Raw genomic sequence first — 13,166 nt, forward strand, 5'->3', positions numbered from 1 at the left:
GCTTTACAAGAATATAACTGGGGGGAGGGGGTGCATAGGAGTGAAAAAGCACACATGTTATGAATTAACTTCATGGGACTACAGTCCTCACTGTAGTTTGGACTACAGTCTAAACATTAACCTAGGTGTCTTCTATTCTGTTGATGTGGTTAATATTCATAACCAGCTGACAAATAAGGGATATGATCCCTGGTAGGTCTGACTCAAGTAACCAAAAAACCTTAAGAGCCAGATTGGGTAATCTCAGAGGAAGAAGGAATTTTACCTATGGCCAGTGGCTTCAATTCATGTCTGAGTATTTTAGCTCCGTCTGCCTAACAGCCTAACCTATGGACCCCCACAGACACATACACAGATTGCTGACAGTTGTCCCCTTAATATATACACCTCCTCCTGGGGACACTGACACAGCATGACAGCTCAGAGCTGTCTCTGCTCTTTCTATAGATGACTCGTGGAATGGTACTATCATGGTGGTGCTACAGTTCCTTAACACAGTGTTCTAGAATTTTCCAGTGCTGTCTCAGTCCCCACATTCTGTCCCAGTGATTCCAGCCAGGACATTCTTTCTTATCAGACCTCAGTGGCTCAAGCTTGATTAAAAAAAAAAAAAAAAAAAAAAAAAAAAAGTAGCCACTAAAAACACTCCATGTAGACAAAACAAAGCCACCCGATATAATTTCTACATCCTAATAACTAACACACTCCCTGGGGAAACACTCGACACCTAGGCTCTCTTTGCTTTCTTTGCTTTGTGAGACAGTTGATCAGGATATAATCCACACTGGCTTGTTCCACACTGGCTTGTGGTCCTCTGGCCCCTGCTTCCCAGCTGCTAGAATTACAGGTCGCACCATCACACCCTGCTAGAAATACATCTTTTGGGTGATTATTGGCCTAAGAAAACTCTTTATTCTTTAACTATTTAGTTCAAATCTGTATTTAGATTGTATTAGTATTTTAATTATATATAGTTATTTAGATGTAGACAATGTGTGCTGAGCAAATCAGGCATCTTTTAAAAAGGTTTGGATTACTATGAAGCACTGAGCATAGTTATGAGGTACATTTTAGGTTTTGTTTTTATGTCTAAAGATTGTGTTGACCTTCAGTGTGGCATGTTGTTTCAATGCTTTTCCAAACATATTAGTTTTCCCCTCTCCTTCTTCCACTTCATTTTCCATTTCATATGATATAATTCTCTTGGTAAGATTTATTTTTCACTGTATGCATGTGGATATGTCTGTACCTACATAAGGGTATGTGCATGTATGTGTATATATGTCCATGGAGGTCAGAGGCAACAGATGGCTGAAGCTGTTGTAACAGGCAATTGTGAAGTACCTGTCATGGGGGCTGGGAACCAAAACTGGGTACTCTAGAAGAATATTAAGTGCTCTTAACTGCTAAGCCATCTATATTTTCTATGACAGAATTCTTTAAACCCCATAAAGATATCTACTTGATTCACTTGTGCCTCTACTAATAGCTATTTTTAACTTTTTATGCATATGGGTGTTTTGCCAACATGTATTTTGTGTAACACATGTATGTCTGGTGCCAGCAGAGTCTTGAAAGGGGCATTGGGTCCACTGGAACTGGAGTGTGGGTGGTTGTGAGATGCCATGTGGGTGCTGGGAATAGAACTCTGGTCCTCTGGAAGAGTGGCCAGTAGCAGCCTCCTCCCTCTACTAAAAGCTTTTCACATCTGTGACTGCTTCAAGTTTGCAGCAAAAGGCAACCAAATAAACCAGTTAAGCCAAATGAAATCACATTCTCCACTTGGCTCTAATACTTAATGAGAATCTGAATTAGATTACATAGTATTTCCCCCTTTCTTTCTAATCGTCTCCATCCCTTCTCGACAGTTTTGTCTTTCAGGAGTGGATGTCTTACTGCTTTGTCTGAAAAGCGTCTATCCAGTACCTACCATAAGCAACAACAGTGTGTCACACTTCCTGTTCTCATGGAGTGACCAGTTACTAGTGAAACACTAATTATTATAATAGTTATTGGTGCAACACGGAGAACTGTCACTGGAAAGGTGACAACTTACATAAGAGTGTTCAAACAACACACTTCACTGAGTCTGTGATGAGAAGGTCTCCTCTGGCTGGGATAGATGGATGAGTAAACGGAGACAATCTTAAGCCAGAGGTAGCTTCTGAGATAATTCTTAAAGAATGCCTAGAATTTAATAAGCTGGGTGGGACCATTTCAGAGGATGAAATCCATTCATGAGCTCTAGAGGTGACTTGCTCTAAATGAATTAAGTAACACCCAGACAGACATTTGCCTGAGGACATGTAGCTAGTTAATGGCTTTAAGGTCTTCAAGAGAAGCCAGAAACCATAGTAGCTGACAGAGCAACATTTGTCTATGGCTACAGTGTTCCTTCTAGTTATATGATGGGACAAGATTTGAACTGTTAGACCTTCCAGCAACAGCCAGCAAGGCTAAGCTTGCTCGAAGAATACTCCTTGACTCTGTACTCTCGGAAGCCCAAGATGCAGTCATTCATCCTCCACCTGCCTCCAGCCTGGAATCCAGGTCCCTCATCAGCCCCACTCATCTTCACCCTCCTTTACTGGACCATCCAGAACTGTCAGTCTGCCTTCACCTTTTCTGAGTGATTCTGTCTGTCATCTTCTTTCCTCCGCTGAAACTTTGGCCTCTCTGTGGTGCAAGCTTAACTCTCTGCTTTTTGTGTGTCTCCTTTTATCTCTAGGTGATCTCACCTGTCCAGCACTGTGAGAGCAAAGGTTCTCTCGACATAGCCTCTTGGTGCTTTAAATCACAATCAAGGAGTCAAGACATCAGCAAGGCTGCCCACTCCAAGGGCAATCCCCTCTGCAACTGTGGATCCTGAGGTCATACCGCAAGGCTCATTCATAATCCCCTCCTCCCTCCACAGGGCTTTATGCCCAGCAGGAGTCACAGACTCATCCAAGAGTCATCCTCACATCCCATTTTGAAGCTCTTGAAGACACCCCTGAGGTGCCCACTTCCTGCCACAGAATGAATGGCCTTTTCCCACACTGCCTCCCGTTTGCACAGCGCTCCTAACTCTGTGTGGTCAAACCCTCGCTTACTCAGTAAGTTTCATCTTACACTACTGTGTACATATCTTTTTCATGAGATACTTTTTCTCTTTACCCCCAACCCAATTCATGTACAGCCTCATAACAAAAACTCACACAGCACTCTTACACAAAAGCAGTTTGTTTTTCGGAACAAACAAAGCAGAAAAAACTTGGTTTGACCATTATAAATACGCTATAGTTATGCAAATAAATAGCACCAAAAGTTATTACTGGTTTTCTCTTGTTTTCAGTCTATTGTGATATCATATTCTAAACAAAAGCTCATTTTTATAGGATGGGAAAGGTGTGGATTTGAAATACCACATAGGTTCCTGAAGGCACTGCTATTCACTGACTACCGTTTTTAACCTTGAACATAAAATTTAAACTCAGGAGACAAAATTATATAACTCTAAACAAAACTAATAATGCAAAGGACCTCTCATGTTTTTTTTTTGTTTGTTTTGTTTTTTGTTTCGTTTTGGTTTTACAATCATTCTCAAAGCCCAGTAATGCATTTCTCTAGCTATTCCTAAGTAGGTCAGAGCTGGCGTGATGTCCTGTACCTACAGTTACAGCTTCTGCGGATGGGGAGGCTCAGGAGACTCAGGCTAAAAATGACAGGCCAGCCTAGGCAACACAGCAATCAGCTCCCTTTTTTTTAAAGTAATATATATTTTAAAGTTGAATTTTAACTTCTCAGATAGGTTGAGAGATAACTAAATTTGCTATCTCATGTTCTCAGTGGATGCCTCTCTGCTAACCTTTGTACCTGGTAGTAACAATGTTCTTCTTTTTGGGTTATGAATTATTTATTTATAACCTTTAGTAAGACCCAGACATTGCCTCATTAATGTCTCATGCAAGAAGTATGCCATGCAAGGAATTCTGGTGCAATCTGTTTCCCCCATTAGGGTGGTATGTGTGTTAAGGGCTGGAGTGGCATAGTTAAATGATCTGTTCAAGTCAATGCTTTAAAACAGTAAGTCTGTGGCTAGAAGATATTGGTTTCTGTTTGCAAATCCTGAGACTCCAGGAGAAAGAAGTATTAGGCCATCAGATTCCTGAATCTCACTGACCATCATGAGGCTAGATATACACGAGAGACCCCCAAAACAGTTGCCGCCCAATGTCGGATGCCTTAAAAGATCAGGGGAGGTGAACATTTGTTATCTGATATTACACCAGTTAGTTACTTCATTTTTTGCAGTTAAGATATATTCTTGAGCCGGTTAGCCAGTGAACCGGTACAGAGGCCGGAATGGTCCTGGAGGCAGATTTCTATTTCCGTCTCAATTCCACATCACGTAAGTGATTTAGCATTTAAAAAAAAAAAAAAGAATTAACCTTCTGAGACTCAGACTGCTTACATGTCACCTAACAGACCTGTAGTTTGATTTAATGATGCAGGTGCATGCATAGTCCCTGGTCTCCTTCTTTATGGTTGCTCTGTTTTATTGTTTGGTTTGGTTTGGTTTGGTTTGGTTTGGTTTGGTTTGGTTTGGTTTGGTTTGGTTTGGTTTGGTTTGGTTTGGTCTGGATGAGCTTGACTTTTGTTTGAGCTGGAACTCATGATTTTCCTGTCTCAACCATCTGAGTGCTGGGATGGCAGGTGTGCACAACCAAGCCCAGGGTGTGGCCTTGCTTCTAAGGAATATCACTTCTCCCTCCTGAACAACTTTTTTTTTGACAATCACTGGTAGATCCACCTAAACACGATGGATAACTGAGTCACTTAGGTTCTCAGTTCTCAACCTGTGGGTCAAAATTCTTACGGGGGTTGGATAAGTTGGAAATTTATGGTTTCTTTGAAGACTTGGGTTATAATAATGTTCTGCTGGAACAGTCAGGTGAAAGAACGTTTTCTTAAAGCACACACAGGTGAAAGGATGTTTTGCTAGAGCAAGCATGTGAAAGGACACAGAGTGTTTAGAAAGAATATAAATACCGCCACACAGACAGTGGGGGCTCAAGCATTGGTTCACTTCACACTGCCTCGCTGGTCTTTGCTAATGACACATATGTATTGGTTTGCCTTACATTGTGCTGCTGGGCTTTGCTTGTGGTGATTTTGTTGTGTCAGAAAGCATTTGTGAACCCCAAAAGATCATCAAGGAGCCATTTCTGATGTAATCACATTAGGGTCTCTTTATTACAAACTCGAGTTTGGGTTTACTCACCACTGACCCACAGGATGGTTTGTTGAAGCATTCCTAAACTCTCATCAGGACAAGGTTTTATAGGAAAGAGAAGTAAGTTGGAGTGGGGGGCATCCTTGCAAGCATCTAATTGAAGGACTATTGTAAACTGACAGCAAGACCATAAACAATCACAAACAGCATGAAAGTACATTTGAAACAATCAGACTAATCTTTGATTAACTGTTGCTAGGAAGTAGCTAGGGAGTAACTCTGGCTAAGGACTAGCTGTGGGATCTTTTGGGTACTTGAGTGCAGTTTGGGTTCAGTTCCAGGCCAAGTTTTCAGGCCTTTTTCTTCTTTAAGATGGAAGCTAGTCCCAAGTTGGAGTAGTTTTGTGCTTTCAACTCACCAACTTCTCGTGAGATTTCTGCAGCTTTTTGACACTTCTGTAGACTCGAGCCAATTGGCAAGCCTTGTGGTTTCTTCTGGATTGAACTGTCCTTGCTGGTTCGTGTGTGGTGCCTGCCGAGTAGACTGGACTGCAACTGTTGATACGTTGATACATGTTTGGTGTTTGCTTGTGGAGTGAACTGAGAACAATGAAGATTGGAATCACTCCAAATACCTATTTTTAAACAGGTCCACTTCCCTTGTATCCTAATAATCTTTCTTTTCCACTACATCTAGTAGGTGGTGGGTTTAGAGAGGAGATTGAACCCTAATTAAAGTAGGTTGTAAAAAAATATGTGCCTACAGTTGAATGACCCTTTCACAGGGTCACATATCAGATATTTGTATTCTGATCCATAACAGTATCACAATTACAGTTATGAAGTAGCAATAAAAATCACTTTATGGTTGAAGATCTCCACAACATAAGGAACTGTGTTAAAAGGTTTACAGCACTAGGAAGGCTGAGAACCACTGACTTAGGTGCTCACTGGAGTATTCCCCTAAATATATTATCTTTAGAGATGAAAAGATTTTCAAAACTCAAGACCTCAATAATGAGACAGTTTTCATGAAGTAACCCATTTTGAGAGGCCAAACCTTCTCCATCTTGGGACTGGCCTCCATTTTAAAGAAAAGGAAAAAAAAAAAGCCTGAGAACTTGACCTACAGCAGAACTCAGGCTGTACCCACATACCCAGAAGGACCCACGGCTTGTCCTTGGCCAAAATTACTCCCTACTACTACCTAGCAACAGCTAATCAAAGATTAATCTGTTTCAGGTGTACTTTCAGACCATTTGATTGTATCTGGTCTTGCTTCAGAACATCCACCTGTCTGTCAGCTTACAGTCATTCTATTAGATGCATGTCAGACTAGACACCCCTCTCTCCCCTTCTCCCTTGCTCCTATTTTCCTATAAAAACTTGTCTTGCTGAAGGTTCGAGGCTGCTGTTTTCCCTTCCCATCCTGCTGTGTCAGGGTTGGGTTGGAGAAGAACCCAGACCGAGCTTGTCATAAAGAGACCCTAATGCTAGTACATCAGAAACAGCTCCTTGGGGGTCTTTTGGGGTTCACTACTGCTGTCTGTAACAGTAGCGATGGTGTTAACTTGAAATCACTTTATTCACATCGGTGCATTTGCTACCTCTTATCTTACTAATTCATAATTATTATAGTATGTTCTCCACATTAAGTAAAAGATGCTTAAATTTTTATTCTAAATATTTGATAGGGTCTAGTTTGTAAGTCCTCTGTTATTATTTTTAGTTGATTTAGGTATTTGGACAATTTTCTTTCAAAAATGGCTTCAATGGGCAGCAAGATGGCTTAGCAAGTCAAGGTGCTTGCCTCCCAGCCTGCTGACCCAAATTAGATTTGCCTGCAGTTGTCCTGTGACCTCCACATGTGCACTGTGGCACACACACACACACACACACACGCATGCGTGCACGTATGTACACATTTGCACAGATGCATGCATGCACACATACAATAGACAGAACTCCAACTCAGGACGGAGAGGCTGCTCAGTCACGTGTTAACACCTTTCTACAAAGCCCTTGGAGCTTCTCACATCATGTCTGTGAGTGAGATAGCAAAAGGAGCCAGCGAGTGGATTGCACACTTGCTGAGCAGCAATCTCCTCAGCAGCCTTAAGGCCAGTAAGGAAGGGCTGCCTGAGAGAGTAAAAAAACCACGAAGACACAACTTTGAAATTTATAGATGGTACCAGCCTAGGAGATAACAAACAAAATCCAAGAGTCAAGACCCCAAAGTATCTTGACAAGTTAGAATCCACGATCAAAACCAGCTCGGAGAAGGGATAAGGAATCCAGTTTTCTCACTGGGATTTGCAAAAGCTCTTGGAGTCTTCACTGAGGAATTGTGAGGGTTCTGTGGTCCTCATAGAAAACAAATCTCCAAGCAATGTTTTTTTTTTTTTTTTTTTTTAAATAGGTCTAGAGTTCTGGTCATGTGGCATCTGATAGCTGAGCTGTGCTCTCAGTGTGTACTATTCACTTCTGCTCTTAACAACCACTCTTACCAAAGACAGGTTAGGCTACTTTTTTAACGTCAAAAGCCTAGTGGGTAATCCAGCTGGGAGTGTAGCCCAGGCTGCCTGCTTATGGTCTGGGTATCCCTAGATGAACAGTAAGAGGCACAACCTGAGTTTGGTCCCTCAGAGTCCAGAGAAAGGTGCGAGAGCTGGTGCGCCATGCTGTTCTCAGACCTCCATCTTTGCTGTGACACACATATACACACACATGCACACATGCACACACACATGTACGCACACATGAACACATACTAATAATAGCAATTTCTTTTTAAGAAACGACGTTCAAGCTGTTTGCATTTGTGCAGTTTTACTGCAGAACCATGGAGGCCCACAGTTAGGGGAAAGCTAAAATCAACCACTTGAGTCTAACAAACTAGGCAGAGGACTTAGCTACCTTCCCTGTCAGGAAAGGCTGTATCTGGAGCCACGTCAGACCACATAGGGAAATTCCAAATGTGGACACCCTCCAGAAACACTTGAACCAGTACCACAACTACTCCAAGTTAATATCTGGAAATCTGTAGCCAAATGCTTAGTTCGCCATGTCTCCCAGCTGGAAGAACGGGTCAGTGTGAAGATCCAGCCCTTGGGTGCTTAGGCCGTCAACTTCACAGAGATAAACAAATCCTTTGAATCGAGACCAGCCTGGGATGACGAGTACAAACCTCGACAGAACTAGCTGTACTTCTGGTAGCAAAACAGTATTAAACAAGGGCCATATTATGTTTGCAGACCTCAGGGCAAAGCCTGGCACACATCCTACGGTAGCCGGAGATTGGAGTTTACCAGGGAATGAGTAATCCGGAAAGAGGTTTGCAAACTCCGGGCCTAGACCAGATGGGAAAACAAGCTACTGGCTTCCGTGAAGTACAAGCTTCAAACCTGGTGCCAGCCGTAGCCTCCTCCTCCTCCACGATTACATTTGCGGAAAGAATGGGAATTGTAGTAATCTGAATTGCACATACTTTCCAAAGCAGTGTAAGTCCTATCATGACATGAAAGAAGGTTTGTTCCCATCTTCTCCGGTTTATTAAGACACTGCTTGCCTGGCTCTCACACCCAGTGCTGTGCTCTCAGGGCACTGACTCAAGCAGGAAACGGCAACCACAGCCAGGAGAAAACAGTCTTCTGAATGGAATTAGCTTTTGTTTTCCTGGTCCCCATTGACCTTGATGGACATTTATGAAATATGGAAAAAGTAAGGCCCAGGTGGTTAAGCTGGTCTGTGAGGCGAGACTGACAATGAAACGTGTACAGAACGAGAAAGCTGATAAAAGTCTACAGGACTTCTACAATAAAGACTGAGGTGATGAGGCTAGCAAGTCGATTCAACAGACAGAGGCACTTGCCACCAAGCCTGATGGCCTGAGTTGGACCCCGGGAGCCTACATGATGGAACCGAATCTTCCAAGTTGTCCCCTGATTTCCACAAATGTTCCATGGCACAAACATGTACACAAGCGTGTGTGCACAAACATACACACTAAATAAGTAAAATATAGAACCTATAGTATACATCCTCGCAGAATTTCCATCCCAATTATATCCCCATCAGTCTCCCTAAGACTCTGACATTGTAGATATAAGAATTGTCAAAAGTCCCATGAACCGTGCATACTTAAACACTCTTGAATGGTCTTAACTATGACTCTCACGTCAATCATCTTACAGCTGTGTCATTCACATGGTGAAAATTGAATACACAGGAGTTAAGTGAGTATCACTTATTCATCAGACGCTGTGAGAGATACGAATATCAGTGTCTCAGAAGTTATAATCTAAAGAGAAAACACAGCCTTGTAAGACATCAAATTATAGCGCTTAAATTAATACTGTAATGTACAGAATCCATTATGTGATCATTCAAGGTCTGTCAAGACACAACTGTTTGAACACATGGCTTCTGTGTGCACGTTAGAAATGCCCAAAGGAGAGTAGAAGATTCCCCCATTGTCTTTACAACAAGGTGTGCTATGTAATAAGTGGAATCAAATTCCAGCCCCAAAGCTTGCCAGGCATCGGAGGTGATTACACAAACACCCAACTCCATTCAGCTCCCTCTGTAAAACCAGAGCAAACCCACGTCGCAGGGGGCACGGAGGGAAAAGTAAGACTCCAGTCACACATTCTCAGCAGATGGTCTGTGCTCAAGAGTGATTAACACTAGGCCTTTCTATGATTTAGTCTAGAATAAAAAATTTTGGTGAGGTGTCAGGACACCTTGACAAATCCAAACATAAGTTTTTATTGCATGGGTCTCCTGCATCCCATGGCGATATCTATGTTCCCCAAGTGCAGTGAGTCCTGTTGGCTTTCACTAATAGCTCTTGTGAGTGCTAAGTCACCCAGTGCTGCTCCTGGATAAATGTCCCTTGACTTATCTCCTCTGAAAAGAGTCTCTTTTCATTTCAGGTTTTCTCAAGCCTAATTCCGTTCTCAGAGACACCAACCTTGCCAGGCATCTACTCAGACATATCTAACAACCTTAGCTACTACTTAAGGAGCTGTTAACAAAAACATAGTCCCCTGCTGGCTTCTGATTGGCTCATAAGCTTTATGCTGTCCACTGTCACATGCACGTGGATAAAGCCTGCCATTTGTTCTAGAATTCCTTTCTTTAATTACTGGAGACACTATGTAGTTCCATGGTGATACAGTTAACAAACTGTCCTAGTTGGGGGCACTATTGCTATGATGAAACACCATGGTCAAAAGGAAGCTCTGAAGGAAAGGGTCCTTACTTCTTACTCTTCCACATCATAGTCTGCCACTAAGGTAAGTCAGGTCAGGAACTCAAGCAGGACTGGAGCCTGGAGGCAAGAGCTTTTGCAGAGGCCATGGAGGGATAATGGTTACTTGGCTTGCTCAGCCCACTTACTTATAAAACCTGGGACCACCAGCCCAGGGATAACCTTGCCACAATGGAGTGGACTCTCCCACATCCATCAGTAATTAATAACATGCCTTATATGCTTGCCTGCAGCCTGATCTTATGGAGGCACTTTCTCAATTGGGTCTCCCTCCTCTCAGGTGGCAATAGCTTATGTCAAGTTGCCATAAAATACCAGCACAGAAATCTATCACCAATACCGTTTATTTAAAGGCCCTCTCTCTGCTGGTATGCAGAGAGACTCTGCATAATGCTGTGACTCTGGCCTAAAAACCATGAGGAAGAAGAAAGAAATGGTATTTTATAAGCCAGTTCAAATGAAGAATGAAGTCCCGAAGTGATTATGTCTTCTTTCACTTACTGGGAAGAACTTGCCATTCTGGTTTCAAAACACCAACATCCACTTCATGCAGCCAGACACCTACGCCTCAGTTTGATGCCTTTGTATATTTATTCCACGGTTTTCACTGATGTCATATGGAAGGGAAATGAGCCAGCTGAGAGCATAATGACAAAGGTTAGACAGGAGCACTTGACCTTCTTCAGCTAAAAAGTAACCCATTGGCCCAACCTGGAGAGTGTCAGGGCCCTCCTGTGAGTAAATCTATTTTCAATAAAAGGTGTCCAGTCAGAACTAGACTTCCAATGTAGCTGTACAGAGAGGGAATTCCCATGAGCAGCAGTGTTTTAAATTCCACAGTTACCACAGGATGTGGATAAGCTCCATGCTTGTTGGGAGCCGACTTTTAGCAGAAAGCGGCTATCAGCTTTGCAGCCATCTCGAGCCATATACCCTGATAGAGACTTGTTTTTCAACAGCTTACAACAGCTGAAGCACACTCTGACAAACATCTTGTTTATCCCATATACCTTGTTTTGCTGTTTAGTGACCCCAGCTTGCATGGTGCACGTGGTAAAGAGTCCTCAGCTGTGTTCCCCTGCTTGTGCTTATAAATACCCAAGATTTTCTTGCAAGGGAGTCAATATAGTGAATGGGAGACAGTAAACGAGACTTGACTACAGACCCTCTGGCTTGTCTCCATTCTTCATGTCTCTTCCCCTTCTTCCCCCCACTCTCTCTCTCTCTCTTGCTAGACCCTGACCCGTGGACCGGAGCAGCAGAGCAGTTCGGAACATTTTGGCCCCCAAGCGTGGGGCATCACAGGCCAGGACACATGCTTCTTCTATTCTAGAATATGTTCTTTTTTAATGAGAACAGAGTTTGTAGCTGATATAAAAAAAAAAAAAATCCCTAAGAATGTTTGGGGTATTGTTGTTGTTAACATTGTGTAGTTGGTTTTACAGTTAATAGCCGTGATGGTTTGTATATGCTTTGCACAGGGAATAGCACTATTAGAAGGTGTAGGGGTGAGAGCTCCACATAGGCACCAGCTTGACTTCTTCATGTTCTATGACTTGTGTGGGATTGTCCTCAGCAATGAGGTTTCCATGAACCCCATTTTCTGAGAGCACCCCTTTGTCTCAGCAACAGCCTGGGTTATTTGGGGCTCTCCGTAGAACCCACTTAGCCAACAACTCAATTGAATGCAACCTAGTCTGCCACTGGAATCCTCACCTGGCAACAAGAGCTAGCCAGCTGAACTCCATATGCCCCATTACTAGGAGTCTTCATTAGGATCGTCTTCATAGAGTCTAGGAAGTCTCCACTGTGCGAGGTCCCCCTCTGCCCCCTAATGCACAATCAGTTTCAGCCATCTCTCCTTACACTCTCTCCTTCCCCCCACATCCCTGTCACCTGATCCCCTGCTCCCATCCCTACCATCCACCCAGTGTGCCCATAAAATCTATCCTATTTCTCCCTCCCAGGAGATTTCTGAATCCTCCCTGGAGCCCTCTTCTTTGCCTAACCTCATTGGGTCTATGGACTCTAGCTTGATTATTATTTACTTGACAGATAATATCTACTTGTGGTTACATACCATATTTGTCTTTCAGGACCAGGGTTTCCTCACTCAGAATGATTTTTTTCTAGTTCCATCCATTCACCTGTAAATTTCATGATATTGTTTTGTTTTGTTTTTTTAACCGAGTAACACTCAATAGTGTAAATGTGTCACTATTTTCTTTGTCCATTCTTCTGTTGAGGATTATCTAGGTTATTTCTAGTTTCTGGAATTAATATGAAATCACAATGAATATTGTTGAGCAAGTGTCCTTGTGGTGGGATGGAGTATACTTTGGACATGTGTCCAAAGGTGGTATAGCTGGGTTTTGACATCGATTGATTCCCCACTTTCTAAAAAACCACCATATTGATTTTTAGAGTGGCTTTACACAAGTTTGCACTCCCACCAGCATGGAAGAGTGTTCTCCTTGTTCCACACCCTCACCAGCTGGAGCTGTCCCTTGTATTATTGATCTTGGTCATTCTGACATGTTGAAGATGAAATCTCAAAGTTGTTTTGATTTGAATTTCCCTGATGGCTATGGATATTGAACATTTCTTTAAGTTTTTCTCAGCCATTTGACATTCCTCTGTTGAGAATTCTCTGTTTAGATCTGGTCCCCATTTTTAAATT

The sequence above is a fragment of the Arvicanthis niloticus genome, chromosome 10 (assembly GCF_011762505.2).
Source record: "Arvicanthis niloticus isolate mArvNil1 chromosome 10, mArvNil1.pat.X, whole genome shotgun sequence".
NCBI lineage: Eukaryota > Metazoa > Chordata > Mammalia > Rodentia > Muridae > Arvicanthis > Arvicanthis niloticus.